Raw genomic sequence first — 15,800 nt, 5'->3', positions numbered from 1 at the left:
GTTATATTGATGGAGTGAACCAGGAGGCAGAGCCTTGGGATACTCCCACATGTCCCTTTCAAACTCCCAAAGGATTAGTGATTGCCTGCCCACCAACTCAGTGATGGGTGAGTAAGAAGCCAGTCCCTTTGGAAGAGAAGTTGGAGCATTCACGTGCAATCTAATTTTTCTAGGAAGAAGATGGGAGCTGGGTTTTATTGCTACAGTATGTAGGATATGGAAGACTGACAGAAAGAACCCACTAGGGCTATTCAAAACCACTGATTTATTCTCTTTGGACCCCAAGAACTAATGGATGCCCACTCCATCAGTTTCCAGAAACAAGAGAGTTAGAAGCCAGACCCCCAGGAGCAGTTAAAAGTCAAGATTCCAGAAGTGTAGACTAACTCTTTTCAAGGAGAAGCTGGGGTCCTAGTTTTATTGCTGAGTGAGCTGGAGGAAGAAGCCATGCTGAGGACCTACATGTCCATTCAAACTCTTAGGGAACTAGTGATCATCAGCCCCGTCAGCTACCAAGACCAGTTAGTTGGAAACTGGACATTTGGGCAGCAGCCAGAGAAGTCACAGTGTTACATGTGCGGTCTAATTCCGATTAGAAAGCAGCTGGGAGCTCGGCTTTATTTCCTGCTCTCTCTGCACTGACCCAGCTGAGGAGCATGGGAAGAGCTAGTGCATCTATTTAAAACCATCTCTTCATTCTCTGGGTTCCCTGGAGACCAGCAAATGCTGTGCCACTAGCTTTCAGAGACAGGTAAAATAGGAGTCAGTCTCTCAGGAAGCAATCAAAAGTTAGGGCGCTGGATGTGTAGTCCAAAGCCTTCTCTTCTCAGAGAGAAGCTGGAAGCTGTGTGTTCCCTACTATACTCCCTACTGCTGGGGGTGTGCAAGATTATGTGTCAATGTTTCCTACCTGTTTCGATAGGGATATTTTCTCAGTCACCTACTATGCAATCTCTCAACCAGTTTCTGAATTTCTCACAGACAGAACTGGTCCATGTGTGATTGTTTCTTCAGTGGGTCCATACTGATAAATGTAATTAAAAAAAAATCCAGCAGCCACTGAACTGTGGTTTTATTCCACAGGAATATTTTAAATTAGAAATCCAGTGCTCAATATATAATTGGACTGTGTACTCAGTAATATGTATTCTCTGAATGAATGGATGAGCATGAGAATCACTTAAAGCATGCTTCCTACTTATACTAACTCTGATTTGACCCTTATTTTTCCTAAAATAAATTGTTGAAGAAGGAAAAGAAATCAAACAATTGGTTGTACAATCTCTAGATTGTTAGAGCATCTTTTGGTTATAGATCTAAATTCTCAGACTAAATATAAGTTTTTTGATATTCAGGTACATGGGAAGGTTGTGGTTTTTGTTGTTGTTGTTGTTTTAAGATTTTTATTTATTTATTTGAGAAAGAGAGAATAAGCAGGGGGAGGAACAGAGGATAGGGAGATAATCTTTAGTAGACTTTGTGCTGAACACAGAGCCCAACTTGGGGCTTGTTCCCAGGATCCCAAGATCATGACCTTAACTGAAACCAAGAGTTGGACCTGTAACTAAGCTACCCAGGTGCCCTGATATACAGATACATATTTGAATTTCACATATAAATCTGTTTACTCTTGTGCTTTTGTCCTAGCATAATTTAAAAATATGTGGCTATGTTGTATGATCGATGACATGTGAATACTTCTCTCTGGTGTATAAAACTTTTCTAAAAGAGAAGTCATCAAACTTCAAAAGTACTGTGTTTAGTATTTTAATTTGAAAATCAACAAATTCTCAGTAGTGTGAAAATGAAGCAGATAGTCCTTCAGCTTGCCAGCAGAGACTTCAAGCTCTACAATTATTAAAGAAAATCACTGGATATTCTAACTAAAATATGGTTTAAAACTGAAAATGGAATTTTTTCCCATACTTTTTTTTTGTTATATTTTTTTTTTGTTTTGTTTTAAGTGAGAAAGATTAAAGGGACACAAATAAAGACCAGTGTTTGCATTTTAGTGGTCCAATCTGCAGCCAAATATAATTCTTAATAGAATTCCATGAACTTAATAAAATTTTAGAATGTTAAACAGTACAGTATATTTATCTGTGATCTCTTTAGCGTTATTTGTCACATATTTATTATTAAAGAATGCTTCAAAAAATAATGCTTCAGCAAAATGAAACTGATTAAGTTGTTTGAAACATTAATTTGCTTTGAGAAGAAAAATATATATGGGAAACGCGTTTTTTTTTTTTTTTTTTTTTTGCTGTTGTTGTTTGTTTGTTTGTTTTTTTACCTTGCCTATCTTGAATAGAACAAATGCTACAAATAATCCTAATTTTAATCTTCTGGAGGCTCAATGCTTTAAGAGTTATGTGTTGGATAACTGTAAAGAAAATGATTGGTTCTAAAAATGACATAATATGATATTCACATACACATAGCTATTATTTATAACTTCATTTCAATAATCAAATAAGTTTTAATAAATTTTGATTGTAATTGCATTGCATATCTATCCCTAAAGTTACATTTTGTCTTTCTGAAATTTCCTTTTTCCCCAAGGTCTTTAGTTTGTTTTCTACAAGTGACACATATTATATATTTTAAAAATCTGCCATCAGAACACTTGAGTAGTAGGAATCTCTTGAGCCCTTTATTCCAAAAAATAGGTAAATAAAACAAACAAAAGAACAAGAAAAAAGAAATTTTTCTGAGATTATTTAAGCAATTAGAAGAGAACTCGAGTTTTCTAGTTTCTTAACATACACCTACTTAAAATACACCTACTCTTTGATTTTCTTTATGTTGGTGTTTAATGGGCAGATACTAAGGAATTCATCTGATATTCTACTGTGGTAGGTCAGAGACACTTATTGATAATATTAAGCAAGTAATTTTTTCAGTGTACAAATAATACATTGTTTTTAAAGTTTCATTTAACTTGCTTTCAAAAACAAAAATAATTCAAAAAAATTTTACTGAGAAAAAAACTGAACAACGCATATAATGACACAATACTTGAAAGAAATATAGTACATACCAGTGCATAGATTATATTTTTAAGCTTTATAGTAAGGTGAAGATAAAACATTAAAATGTTTTGCATAAAAATGAACTCTCATTTTAACAAAATTAATCCCTCTGGGTGAGAGAGAAGGAGAGTGAGAGTGAGAGATGAAGGGAGGGGGGAAGGAAAAGATTTATTATAGAATATTAACTCCTATATTTTTGGAGGCTGAGATATCCCAAGACCCACAGTTGGTAACCTGGAAGCTCAGGAGAAATGTGTAGTTCTAAACTAAGTCTGAAGCTCTGAGAACCAGGAGAGCCAATTGGTAAAAATTCGATAGTCCAAAAGTCATCAGACTCAAGATCTAAGAAAAGCAGACTAAATTTAGACACCAAAAGAGACCACCATCTCAGCTTAAGCAATCAGGTTGTAGGAGTCCCCTCTTACTTAGCCATCGCTCTATTCAGGTCTTCAATTGATTAGATGAGGCCCGCCACATCAGGGATGGCAACACACTTTACTTAGTCTAGTGATTCAAATGTTGATCTCATCCAAAAACACCCTCACAAGCACACCCAGAATGATGTTTGACCAAACATCTGGGCACCCTGTGGCACAAGTTGAAACATAAAATTAACCATCACACCAGGCAAATAATACCAGTGTTTTGACCTAGGCTCTTGTCATAGCACTGTAATTGGTGAAAGTAGATAAACAATGTTAAAGTCATGGAAGTGGATGAAAGCACTTATAGAAAATAAAGGATGAGACAAAAGTGGGCCCATGTTGGAAATCTGAGGGTTTTCAATACTAATGTGTAAGAAAGAAGAGGAGAGACCACAGGGAAGACTGCCTGAAGAAAGACAAACACAGGGCAGCCCGGGTGGCTCAGCGGTTTAGCGCCACCTCTAGCCCAGTGTGTGATCCTGGAGACCCCCAGACTCTGGAGCCTGCTTCTCCCTCTGCCTATGTCTCTGCCTCTCTCTCTCTCTCTCTCTCTCTCTCTCTGTGCCTCTCATGAATAAATACATAAAACCTTAAAAAAAAAAAAAAGATAAACACACAAGAGGAAAACCAGGAGAGCACAGTTGTGGAAACCGTTCAAGTGAGATTCTTTAAAGGATGAAATAGTTAATGATGTCAAATGCTTATGCAGGTTAAACAAAATAGGACTGAAATATATTTCCCAGATTTGCCTGCAGGGAAGTCATTGAAGATCTTACCAGGAAGAGTATTAGTGGGGTGTTGGAGCCAAATCCATATTGGAACATGCAGGGCTGTGAATGGGAGTTGATTAAAAAACAAACAAACAAACAAACAAAAAAACGAAGAGGGTAGAGCAAGGTGTTCATGGAGTTTAGCAGTGATGTGATAATGAAACAATAAGGCTTTATTCTGAAAGGGGGATGGAGCAAAGGGGACAGTTAAATGAGATGCAACTTCTAAGGAAAGAGATGCTAAGTCAGAATATACTCTGACTTTTTCAAAGATAATCAGTTATCAGTCATCTGCATTTAAAATACAGGTACTAAAAAAAGGTAAATAAAAAAAAAATACAGGTACTAGTCTCTGAATAGCCAAAGCAATCTTGAAAAGCCTGAGACATCGCAATTCCAGACTTCAAGCTATATTACAAAGGTGCAACCATTAAGACAGTAAAGTATTGGTGATCCCTGGGTTGCTCAGTGGTTTGGCGCCTGCCTTCGGCCCAGGGTATGATCCTGGAGTCCCAGGATCAAGTCCCACGTTGGGCTCCCTGCATGGAGCCTGCTTCTCCCTCTGCCTGTCTCTCTGCTTCTTTCTCTCTCTGTATCTTTAATGAATAAATAAATATTTTTAAAAAGACAGTAAAGTATTGGCACAAAAACAGACACATAGATCAATGGAACAGAATAAAAGACCTAGAAATGGGCCCACAAGTATACAATCAACTAATCTTGGACAAAGCAGGAAAGGATATCTATTAGGAAAAAGTCCCCTCAACAAAAAGTGCTGGCAAAACTCGACAGCCACATGCAGAAGAATGAAATTTCACCGTGTGACATATCATTGCTTATTTTCTGTAATCCAACCACAGGACCTTCATTAACTTTCTACAGCTCAGCAATCTCCAATAAGTAATTTTCCCAAGATGTTCTCTCTTCCTGAAATTATTTCCAGAATTCTATTCGACCTTTATTCTGTTTTATCTAATTAATGCATATGGGTCTCAGGTCAATCATCATTTACTTAGAAACGTCTTCCCTGATAAATTCTTCTAATAAATATTGTTATCTCGCTAAATGCTTCTTCTCTTAGAAATGTCCCAAGTTTTATTTTTATATTTATTGGGTTATTCTAATGTATTTCCAGCCCACTATAACATAATCTTATTAAAACGTTTAATTATATTTTCTCTTTTCATTGTATCCACAGCACCTACACACCCCTCAAAAAATAATATGCTCAATACTGTATGTGTTGAATGGCTGAATATACAAAACCAAGCTGAGCATATTTAGCGAAAAATTGTAAATGTGTATGAATAACTTGGATAACATGATCTGTATTAGTCTTGACACAGTTAACTATCGATATTGCATTTAAAATATGAAGATTATTTTTCTAAATTGACACATAAAATGTTATTATGCTTTTACTTATTGTATCAAATATAATATCAAATTTATATTTGATATGTATGTAGGCAATGAGAATTATATGGTTTCTTTCCTGTGAGCTTTTCTAAAACATTTTAGAACTATTGAATTTTTTTTTCCTTTAAAGAAAGCTGAATGAAAGTCCCAGATGTAATACATCATATAACCTAGGCAACCTAATCATTTGTTTCAAGCATTTTGAATCACCTGATATAAGTTGTAGCATTGAGAATTGTAGAGTAAAAATATTTTACTCAATATAATGGCTGTATGTATGCTCCATAACCAGCTAGTGAGTGACATAGTTTTAAATTTTCCTAGAAACAAACAGCAGATACATCATCATAGAATCATAGACCCATAGATTTTCAGGAAAACTTATGCCACCAGTGAGAGTTCCCTGAGAACAGGAACCTCATTTATACATCTTAAGTAGTTATTCGTGCATTCCCTTATGCAATAATTCTAAATGCTTTGGACAGAGGCCAGTTCTTTGATAAAATCTCTAATTGTCAAAAAGGTCTTCCTTATATTGATCCAGCATTTTTCCCTTTGCAATCCTGATTTTTTATTCCAACTCATCGTCCAGAGCAGCAGAAGAAATGCCTAACTTTCTTTCACCATCACTTAAATATTTTAAGATTTCTGATTCCTTCCTTTGGGAGGTATATGTCCTTGTCACACATAGACTATGGTTTTCAAGATGCTTATAACAAAAGCGATCATTCCAGCCTGTTTCAGTTGCAAATGAGAATTTAACTGATGTTAAATTCCCTGTCTCTATGTTATCATTTCACTTTTTTTTTACATTAGCTATCCTAATTTATTCTACAAATATTCTAAGTAAATCTTCTCCATTTATAATAAAACATTAAGAATAAATAAGACAAATAGGGAAAAGTTCTATAAGTCACTGATAGACATCTTCCCATTTTCAGGAAATTGTCAGATTATATAATCTAAAACTATTCCTCTACAAAAAAATCAAATATATTGGATAACATCTGAAAAAGACATTTTTATATAGAGATGAGCTTTTAACATGACAAAAATATGGAAATAGCCAAGGATAAAAAATGGAGAGAGGTTGGAAAGCAAAGTAGAAAGCAAACCTAAGAACTGGTTTGCTAGTTTGGGGGTTAGAGGAGAATTCAATTACCTCAGCAACCAATTAGATTGGGGTTTGAAAAAAAATATAGGCCACTTTAAGGGACCAATACTCAGTGAAAGTGTGTATTATGAAGAATCTATGCAGAAACAAGAGATAGCGATGAGCAAACTGTCTCCTTCTGGGCTCCAAGAGAAGAAGAAAAAATGCTTTTGTCAGACAATTGATAACTATAGGTCTTTTTTGATGTCTGCTTGGATTTAAATTAATTTGATTTTCATAGTTTTGAAAATCTTGACAAATAAATCACTATTATATAACCTTAAATTGTTAACAAAACTGATATGCCTGATGAAATAAAAATCAAAAGGACCCTCTTTAGGAAAAAAAAAATGCTCAGAAAAGTTCAAAGTGTGCAGATAGCACTTCACTGAATAGAAGCTTATATTTCAAATAACAAAAATACATTATAATAAAAAATGTGTAAGTAGAAATAGCAAACAGCAGAATTAGACTATCAGAAAGGTCAGATGGCACAAAATGAGTATGAAACAACTGTGTTCTCAAGAACATAGGAGAACCGCAGGTTATTAAATTGAGAATGTTTAACAAACAGAAATTCTAAAAATGAAAACTATGTATTCATTAGACTAAAACACTCAAGGAATGGGGCAAAAGAGCACATGTAATTGAGAAGAGAATTTCTAGCCTGGTTTTTTGGCATTAAATACTTTATAATAAAGAAACAGAAACAGGTAAAGAGATGGAAATCACAAGAAAAAATAGCAGATACGAAGGGTATTATGAGAAGATCCAACACATTTCTCACTGTATTTCTAAGGGAAGGTAATGTTAGTAGATGCCGAACACAAGAAAAAATAAATTTAAAAAGAAACAGCAGAGATTAAAGTGAGAAACTTATAAAAGCATGAAGCAGTTTGACACACGTGGTCTAACACAATAGAAGCTAAGAGAGTGGGCAGCCTGGGTGGCTCAGTGGTTTAGTGCCGCCTTCAGCCCAGGGTGTGATCCTGGAGACCCGGGATCAAGTCCCATATCGGGCTCCCTGCCTGGAGCCTGCTTCTCTCTTTCTCTCTGTCTCTCATGAATAAATAAAGTCTTTCAAAAAAATAAAATAAATTTAAATGTTAAAAAAGAAGCTAAGAGAGTTAAATAATCTATTCAAAGTGAGAGAAACACTGTCAAACTAGAATTCAAGGATCAAACTATCACTTGCAATGAAAGCAAATAAAGAACTATTTAGATTTTTTTTTAAATGAACATATTTCCAACCCACAGCTCTACAAAAACTGAAAATTTTAATCTTTAATTTTAGGAATAACAAAATGAAACACTGAGGGATGATATTTATTCCAAAAAGGAATGGAAGGGAAATAAAAATAAGTAAACATGTTAGGAAATAAAAATTATTATTATTTTTGGGAGGAAATAAAAATTATCGTATAAAACAAAAATCGTGATGAATCCTTTGGGGGAATAAAAGGAAAAATAAAGGAAAATTGTTCTAAAATCCTAGATAATAATTCCATGTAGAATGGAATGAATGATCTGAGGAAAGCTATTCCAAGTTGTTTGTATTGTCTAGAAGGTGACTAGAGCTATTCATGATTGCTTTATTAAATCAGATATAAATACTTAAAACATAGGGACATCCAAGACAAGAATAAGTACAGAGTTTTAGCTTCCAGGCACCAGATTTTAGACATAGGTAATGCAAATGAAGGATAAAGGAAACGGAGTTAAAAGAAAGCATAATGGTAAACCAGTATGTCTAGTGAGATGTTGAAGGCAAGTGGAAGGTGATGTAAGTATGCAATTATTGGCCAATCATAAAGAACTATTTTTTTTTCTTCAATATGCTGTAGTCTACAAAGCAGTTCCGTATTTTCTTCTTCATTTCACTCTTACAAAACTTCAGTTCCATGAGAGAAGTCATTTTCTATTGTTTTACAGATAAGATATTGAGTGATTTTTTCTTCCAGTGTATATTTACTTGTCGAATTGATTTATAAATCAAAGAGACTAGAGGAAATATTCAAATCCTATTCTGTTTGTTGATCAAGAGTCTTTTCCATTTGCAACTCGGTCTACAGTCATTCAAACAACTGTGCAAACATGGGTCATGATAAAACCCACTTTACAAAATTAAGATAAGATATACAGCTATATTCTATACTGACATCAAGTTACATTACCCTCTTGCTATGCTCCAGATATAAACCTTTAGAAAGGAATGCAAATTTCAATGTAGATTGCTACGGATTCTGTAAGCTATGCCCCTTACAGTGATCATTGTCTCCTCTCTCAAGTGGTCATGAAATTCATTTAAAATTCTGTTCTGGGGAAGCCTGGGTGGCTCAGCGGTTTAGCACCTGCCTTCAGCCCAGGGCGTGATTCTGGAGTCCCGGGATCCAGTCCCACGTCAGGCTCCCTTCATGGAGCCTGCTTCTCCCTCTGCCTGTGTCTCTGCCCCTCTCTCTCTCTGTCTCTCATGAATAAATAAATAAAATATCTTAAAAAAATAAATAAAATTTAAAAAAATTAAATAAATAAAATCAAGAAAAATTCTGTTCTGAAATTTGAAGTCAGCGTCAAGTTAACTGTCCTGTTTTGTTGTTGTTGTTGTTGTTGTTGTTTTGTTATTTTAAGAATCTGTCTCCCCACCCCACCCCCTATTTGAACAAGACAGCAATCGGCTTTCTTTCATCTTAAATTCAAAAATTTTAAGAAGTTACATATTTGGTAAGCACCAAGATATATGTGAAAACCCTTCTGACCTTATGCAGAGATTTTAAAAAGTCACTTATAGTCATTAGGTGTTTTCTTATAATTTTATTTTCCAGTTTTCAATCTACAATTGATTCTCCTCTAAAGTTCAGAAGAAAGGAAAACAGAAAAATTTGCTTTTCTTTTTCATTTTTCATTATTGTGCCTTGGTCTCAACATTGGTTTTATTCTTTCCATCATCTTTTTCTTTGCCTACAGATTAAAACAAATGAACAATCCTAAAACAAGACACAATTATTGCTTTTCCCTAGAAGCTTTTACAATGTTTTGAACTTGACTATTTATTTTACCATTCTTTTAACTTTATTTCACACAACAGTTTCTGATTCGCTTAGGTATATAATGATCTGGATTTTTTGGTACATATTATGTTAAAAAATAAATCTTTGCTAATCAAAATCTTTACTAATCAAAAAGCTTTGTAATTTTTTTTGTAAAATTTTATAATATTATTGTAATAAAAGAAATGATTACGCTGTATATTACATATAAAACAGAAATGCTTAATTTTCAGTTTATTCTAAAAGTTGGACAGATATCCAAAGTGTCAGTATACCAATATCTGGTGTGATGCTCCTTAGGGTTAACTCCTGCTTCTACAATTACCAAGTTCATAATTTCTCAACTCACCTAAACATCTTATGCATATGTTCCCTTGTTTATAAGTGGGAATAACTTTCTCATAAAGTTATGGTAAAATTTTGAATCACTGAAAGCTTTTTAAACTGTGATGACTCTCACCTGTGGCCTCCAGCAGCCGGCTCACCTGCTGAGGGACCTGGCATTATGCACAGCCACCTGCAGACCCTGGCATCAGGCCCACCATCCTCCTGTGTCCCCTGGCAGCAGAACCACCCTCCTGCGGAATACAGGACCAAGCCTACCCAACCAACGAGCAGGCCTAGAACCTCTGATCTAAATATCATTTTTAGGATAAATAGCCAAGGAAATTGTGGTATATACATTAATGAAATATTACACGGGCTTAAAAAAAGAAGGAAATCTTGCCGTTTCCAGTTAAATAGATGAATCTGGAGGACATTCTGCTAAGTGAAATAAGCCAGTCATAAAAGCACATATACTTCACAATACCACATATGCGAGAAATCTAAAATGATCAAATTCAGTGAAGCAAATAGTGAATGGTGGTTGCTGGGGTCTGAGGGGAGAGAAAAACCACAAAATATTAGTCAAAGTTTCGGTTATACAAATCAAATAGAGTTAGTTGTAGAGATCTACTGTCCAACACAGAGCCTGTAGCTCTCAAAATGTTTTATTTTTTAATTCATTATTTTTATTTTTTTTTCTCAAAATGTTTTAAATAAATAAATCTATTTTCTAAGAAAAGGGTGGTATAATTTAATTTCTGCATTTGTTTTGAAATACTATCTGGTAATATGGTTATATTGACGATCTCAAATGTCTACTTTCTTTCTTAAATTGAACTCTAGGAGTGCATTCCCATTCTTCTCAGATTTTATGTTATGTGGAAATTAAGAACTACTTCCTACATTTAGTTTAGGACAGCATTTCCTCTCAGTATTTCTAGTATAGTATGAATTCAGACCTAGACAATACAAAGCCTTTGTATTGTCTCAATACTTACCATCCTGTCGGTGAGCTACAGTGCTCTTACCAGTTTGTTTCAATCTGCCCCCCTCCGCCAGTTATTTCCATCATCCACATATCTATCCTCAAATTCATGAATTATTTTTTTCTTATACTAGATTTATACAATTACATGTTGGCTTTCTTCTTATTATTAGATATGGTTCTTTGAATATGATTTACTTCACTCGTATATGAAGTTATGATCTCTATGCTATGCGTTTCTGGTATTATTCATGTGGTATTTATGTCCTGCATTAAAATTTCACGTTACTTTTGTTTATCACTCATAATCTATCTTTATTTGCAACTAAAATACATTTTGTATTTTCATATTTACATTTATAATTATTTTCCTTTTGAATTATGAGGAAATATTTTATCCTATTTTTACCAATCATCTTTCAGTACCACATCTGTTGCCTTCACTTATTCCCAGTTTTAAAATTCTTCCGGGGTGCATTCTTTCTCCCCACTGTGCTCACGTTAAAGGTCTCTTGATAGAATGGAGATTGCCATGCCAAAAAAGTGTGCTTATCTTTCTGCCATGGAACTTCTTGATGTAAGCCCAAGTTTGTAAAAACTGTTATTTGGCAGGCTATTTATAGCCAGCTGTTCATCTCCCTTACTTCCCTTGCTTTTTTTCAAATCAGACCTTTAACTGGAAGGAAATATGAAAACTCAACTTGAGCCTTCTGGTCCTTCAGTCTCATTTCTACATTAAATAAAATAATTTCTTTCCAAATCAAAATACAGCTTCGTAGATAAAATTTTATTTCATTATTCTTAAATAAATGTTTCTTAATTTTTCTCAAAAAGTCTTTGTCCAAAAAACATTAGCCATGACCTCTTCTTCCATTTTTCTGTAATTATTATTCATAGAAATATGGTACAAGCATCAAGCAATACAAAGCATTTCTAATTTAATTTATTATGTGATTTTTCCCTTGTTTATTAAGCTTCCATTAAATTAAATAAAATTAAAAATCTCAGAAACGTGTTCCACAAACCCAGCTGGCCAGGGAGAGGATCTTCTCAAAGGGATGCATCTAGATGTTCTTCTGCAGATTGTACATGTAGTCGTGATTACCCCTTAATCAACCATATCAGTGGGAGAACATTCTCAAAATGGCTACACAAGTCTAGTTCTTGAAGTATATTTTCTGAAATGAACTTGCCAAACTAAACCATTTTTCTCTCTATGAAACCAATTTTCATGTCCATCCACACCATCTGTTCTTCATGAAAATGGAAAATTAGCTTTGTGTTGACCTGGCATCAGGTTCCATTATCTCCAACTGGTTCATTAAAAAAAAAAAAAAATGCCAGGGTTTCTTTTACCAGAATACACCACCTTAATTTCTTTCCCAACTCAAAATAATTGTAATCACTCCATTATCCTTGTGCGTTACCATGTCACTTCTCTCTTCAATATTTTATGAGATCAACATATTTAGTTTTATAGTCTTATGTAATGCCTGCTATACTCAGGATCCTATTACAGACCCTATTCCCCTACTTTCCAGGAGATATAGACTCAATTTCCATCAGGCCATATTCAGTGAAATCCCAGCACATTTTTTTTTTAATGTTAGAATTAAGTTACTGTCTAGATACATAGCATTATTTTAAAAACAATTTATGTTTGAAAATTGTGTCTCCCTCTCTCTCTCTTTTTTTTATGATGTTAACTTAGAGAATGATACCCAAGGAATATAACAGATTGTAACAAAATATCTAACATTTGTGAATGAATTAAATTAATTTAGTTTTTTCAGCTGCAACTGATTTCTTTGAGCTGAGTTTTGAATAATGAACCACAGTAGCATGAGAAAATTTAAATATGGTAAAATATACATATATCTTATGGAAATATAAATAGAGCATTGGGTGCAAAGAGAGCTTATTAGTACTTTAATAAGAATTCCCACTAAATTACTTTTAATTACATGTCAGTAATTCATTTCATTTTTTTTAGTAATTCATTTCAAATTATTTATTTCAGAAGAGATATATTTGCTCTACTATTATTAACTTTCAATATATGTTAAATATATGAAGAATCTTTCTTTAAAGATTGTTATTTATTTTTTAGAGAGAGAGAGAGCATAAGTAGTGGGAGGGGAAGGGGATAGAAGCAGACTCCCCGCTGAGCGAGGAGACTGATGCGAGGTTCAATCCCAAGACCTTGGGATCATGACCTGAGGCAGACACTTAACATTTAACACATTGAACCACCCAGGCACCCCAATAGATGAAGAATCTACAAAATTTTCTAATGCCTTGAGGACAATGATAAAACATATATGATCTATATTGGAATGGACATATCTTGAAAGGTGAAAGGATTGTCACTTATGGGAAAGTAAAGTGAGTTTATAGTAGGTTTATTCATAATTGCCCGAAGTTGAAAGCAATCAAAATGTTCTTCAATAAGATAAATGGATAAATAAACTGTGGTACATCTATACCATGGAATTTTATTCAGCACTAAAAATAAATGAAGTATCAAGCTATGAAAATACATGGAGGAAGCTTAAGTGTATATTAGTAAATGAAAGAAGCCAATCTGAAAGACTGCACACTGTATAATTCTAACTATATGACGTTCTAGACTAAGGAGACAGTAAAAAGATCTGTGGTTCTCAGGGGTAGGTCGGTGGAGGGCCTAAGAGTGGTGGGAGAGCACAGAGAAGTTGTAAGGCAGTGAAAAGACTCTGTATGATATTATGCTAATGGACTTATATCATTAAACATTTGTCTAAACCCATAGAATGTACATCAAGAGTGAACTGTAATATGAATTATGAACTCTTGGATGATGACGATGATCATGATGATGATGACAGAGCATCAACACAAGTTCACTGTTTTTAAGGAAGGTATCATTCTGGTGAGTGAGGTTAGTAATAGGGGTGGTAATGCATGCGTGGGGACTGGGGGTACATGGAAAATATCTGTACTTTCCTCTCAGTTTTGTTGTAAACCTAAAACTGCTTTAAAAAACTAATTCATAAAATAAAACAAAAATTACTAAGGGGAGGAGATGGGAGTTCATACTAGATGCATTCATTGGGATGGAATCCATAAGGACAGGAAATGTCTTAGTCAGCAAGGCAAAGGACACGGGGCCTATGTAGGGAATCTGCATGAACAGCTAACAAAATTGTCATCACAATTCTGAGAATAGAAAGCATGTAAAAAATGGACAGAGCTTGACAGCAAGAAGCTTTGGCCGGCCCCTCAGCTATCCAGGCTGATGCCCTCTCGGTCACATGGGAAGGTAGGATGGGCTTGGCGAGGATACCACCATTCTGTCTGTCACAGTTGAGTGGCAGCTAGAATTTGGACCAGGAGCCCATGTTTTCAAAACAACAGCACTAAAGATTGTGATGAGGAGTGGAAGTGGAAAATCACAATGTTTTATTTGCCACTTGGAGAACAGTGGGAAAGATAAGAGTGCCCTTGTTCTAAGTCATTCCACCTGTAATGATTGATTCTTGGATGCAATCCAGTTCTTTTTTGGTTGCTACTTTCCTTTTTCCTACCTAGTCTATCACAAATGTCTAAAATCCTCTGATTTTAGTGATTTTATTTCCTAACTCTAAAAATAGTATATATTCAACTTAGGATGTGTAATTCGGAAAAACATAAATGGGTTTCGTTATCTTCAAGCAATGTCTATTTCCAGAAAAAAAATAAAAAACTGGAGGAAAAAAAAAAATCTCTCCTTAAAGACGCTTTTATTTATACTTTCTCTTTTGTTCTCTGCAAACTCCTTACCAAAATGACATCTCCACTCTTCACAGGGTTCTGGATATTTTATCTGGTTTAATGTCTGTTCAATGTTCTCTTCACTAAGCATGTGGCTGGGAAACTGCCCTATCTTCTCTCAACCTGGCTTTCTTCTCTGAGAAAACCTGTTTTGCAGAAAATTGAAAAAGTAGGAGAATCTCTCTAAACATCCATGTATTAAACTTGTATTTTATTGAGCCCATTTTTCATGCTAAAAATCACATTCCTTCTTTATAATAAATGTAACGCTAACAGATATGGCTGTATTTCTCTGGTGCTTTGATGGTTTTGGATAACACTCTGACATCAATAAGTATGTGAAGAGTAAACTAAACATTCTGACATCATCAAATAGGCAAAAAGTAAGATGTTGATATTATGGAAACAAAACCATGCATACAAGAAAAATGGTTGGTTCATTTTTATTAATTTCTCAGCAGAGGCGACCATCTTTTTGTTGCCTTGAAGCCTCAGGCATGCTGGTGGCTGTGCGCTTAAAATCCAATCCAAATCAAATGTTTACTCTCATAGAAACTTGTCATAATACAGCATCAGACTGAAGTCAATCACTGTGATTAGTAAGTGTGTATTAGTTTCTCATTGTCGTTATAGTAAATCACCACAAATTTAGTGGCTTAATATGATATATTTTTTTCTTTCTTATAGTTATGGAAGTCAGAAGTTTAAAATCCAGGTTGTGAGCAAGAGTCTAAACATTTCAGGGCAAAAAATAAATAAATAAATAAATAAATAAATAAATAAATAAATAAATAAATAAATAAATAAAATTTTCAGGGCAGAACCCATTTCCTTGCATTTTCCCAGCTCCTAG

Source organism: Canis lupus, chromosome 4 (genome assembly GCF_011100685.1).
Source record: "Canis lupus familiaris isolate Mischka breed German Shepherd chromosome 4, alternate assembly UU_Cfam_GSD_1.0, whole genome shotgun sequence".
Taxonomy (NCBI): domain Eukaryota; kingdom Metazoa; phylum Chordata; class Mammalia; order Carnivora; family Canidae; genus Canis; species Canis lupus.
This window is presented reverse-complemented; position numbering follows the sequence as displayed.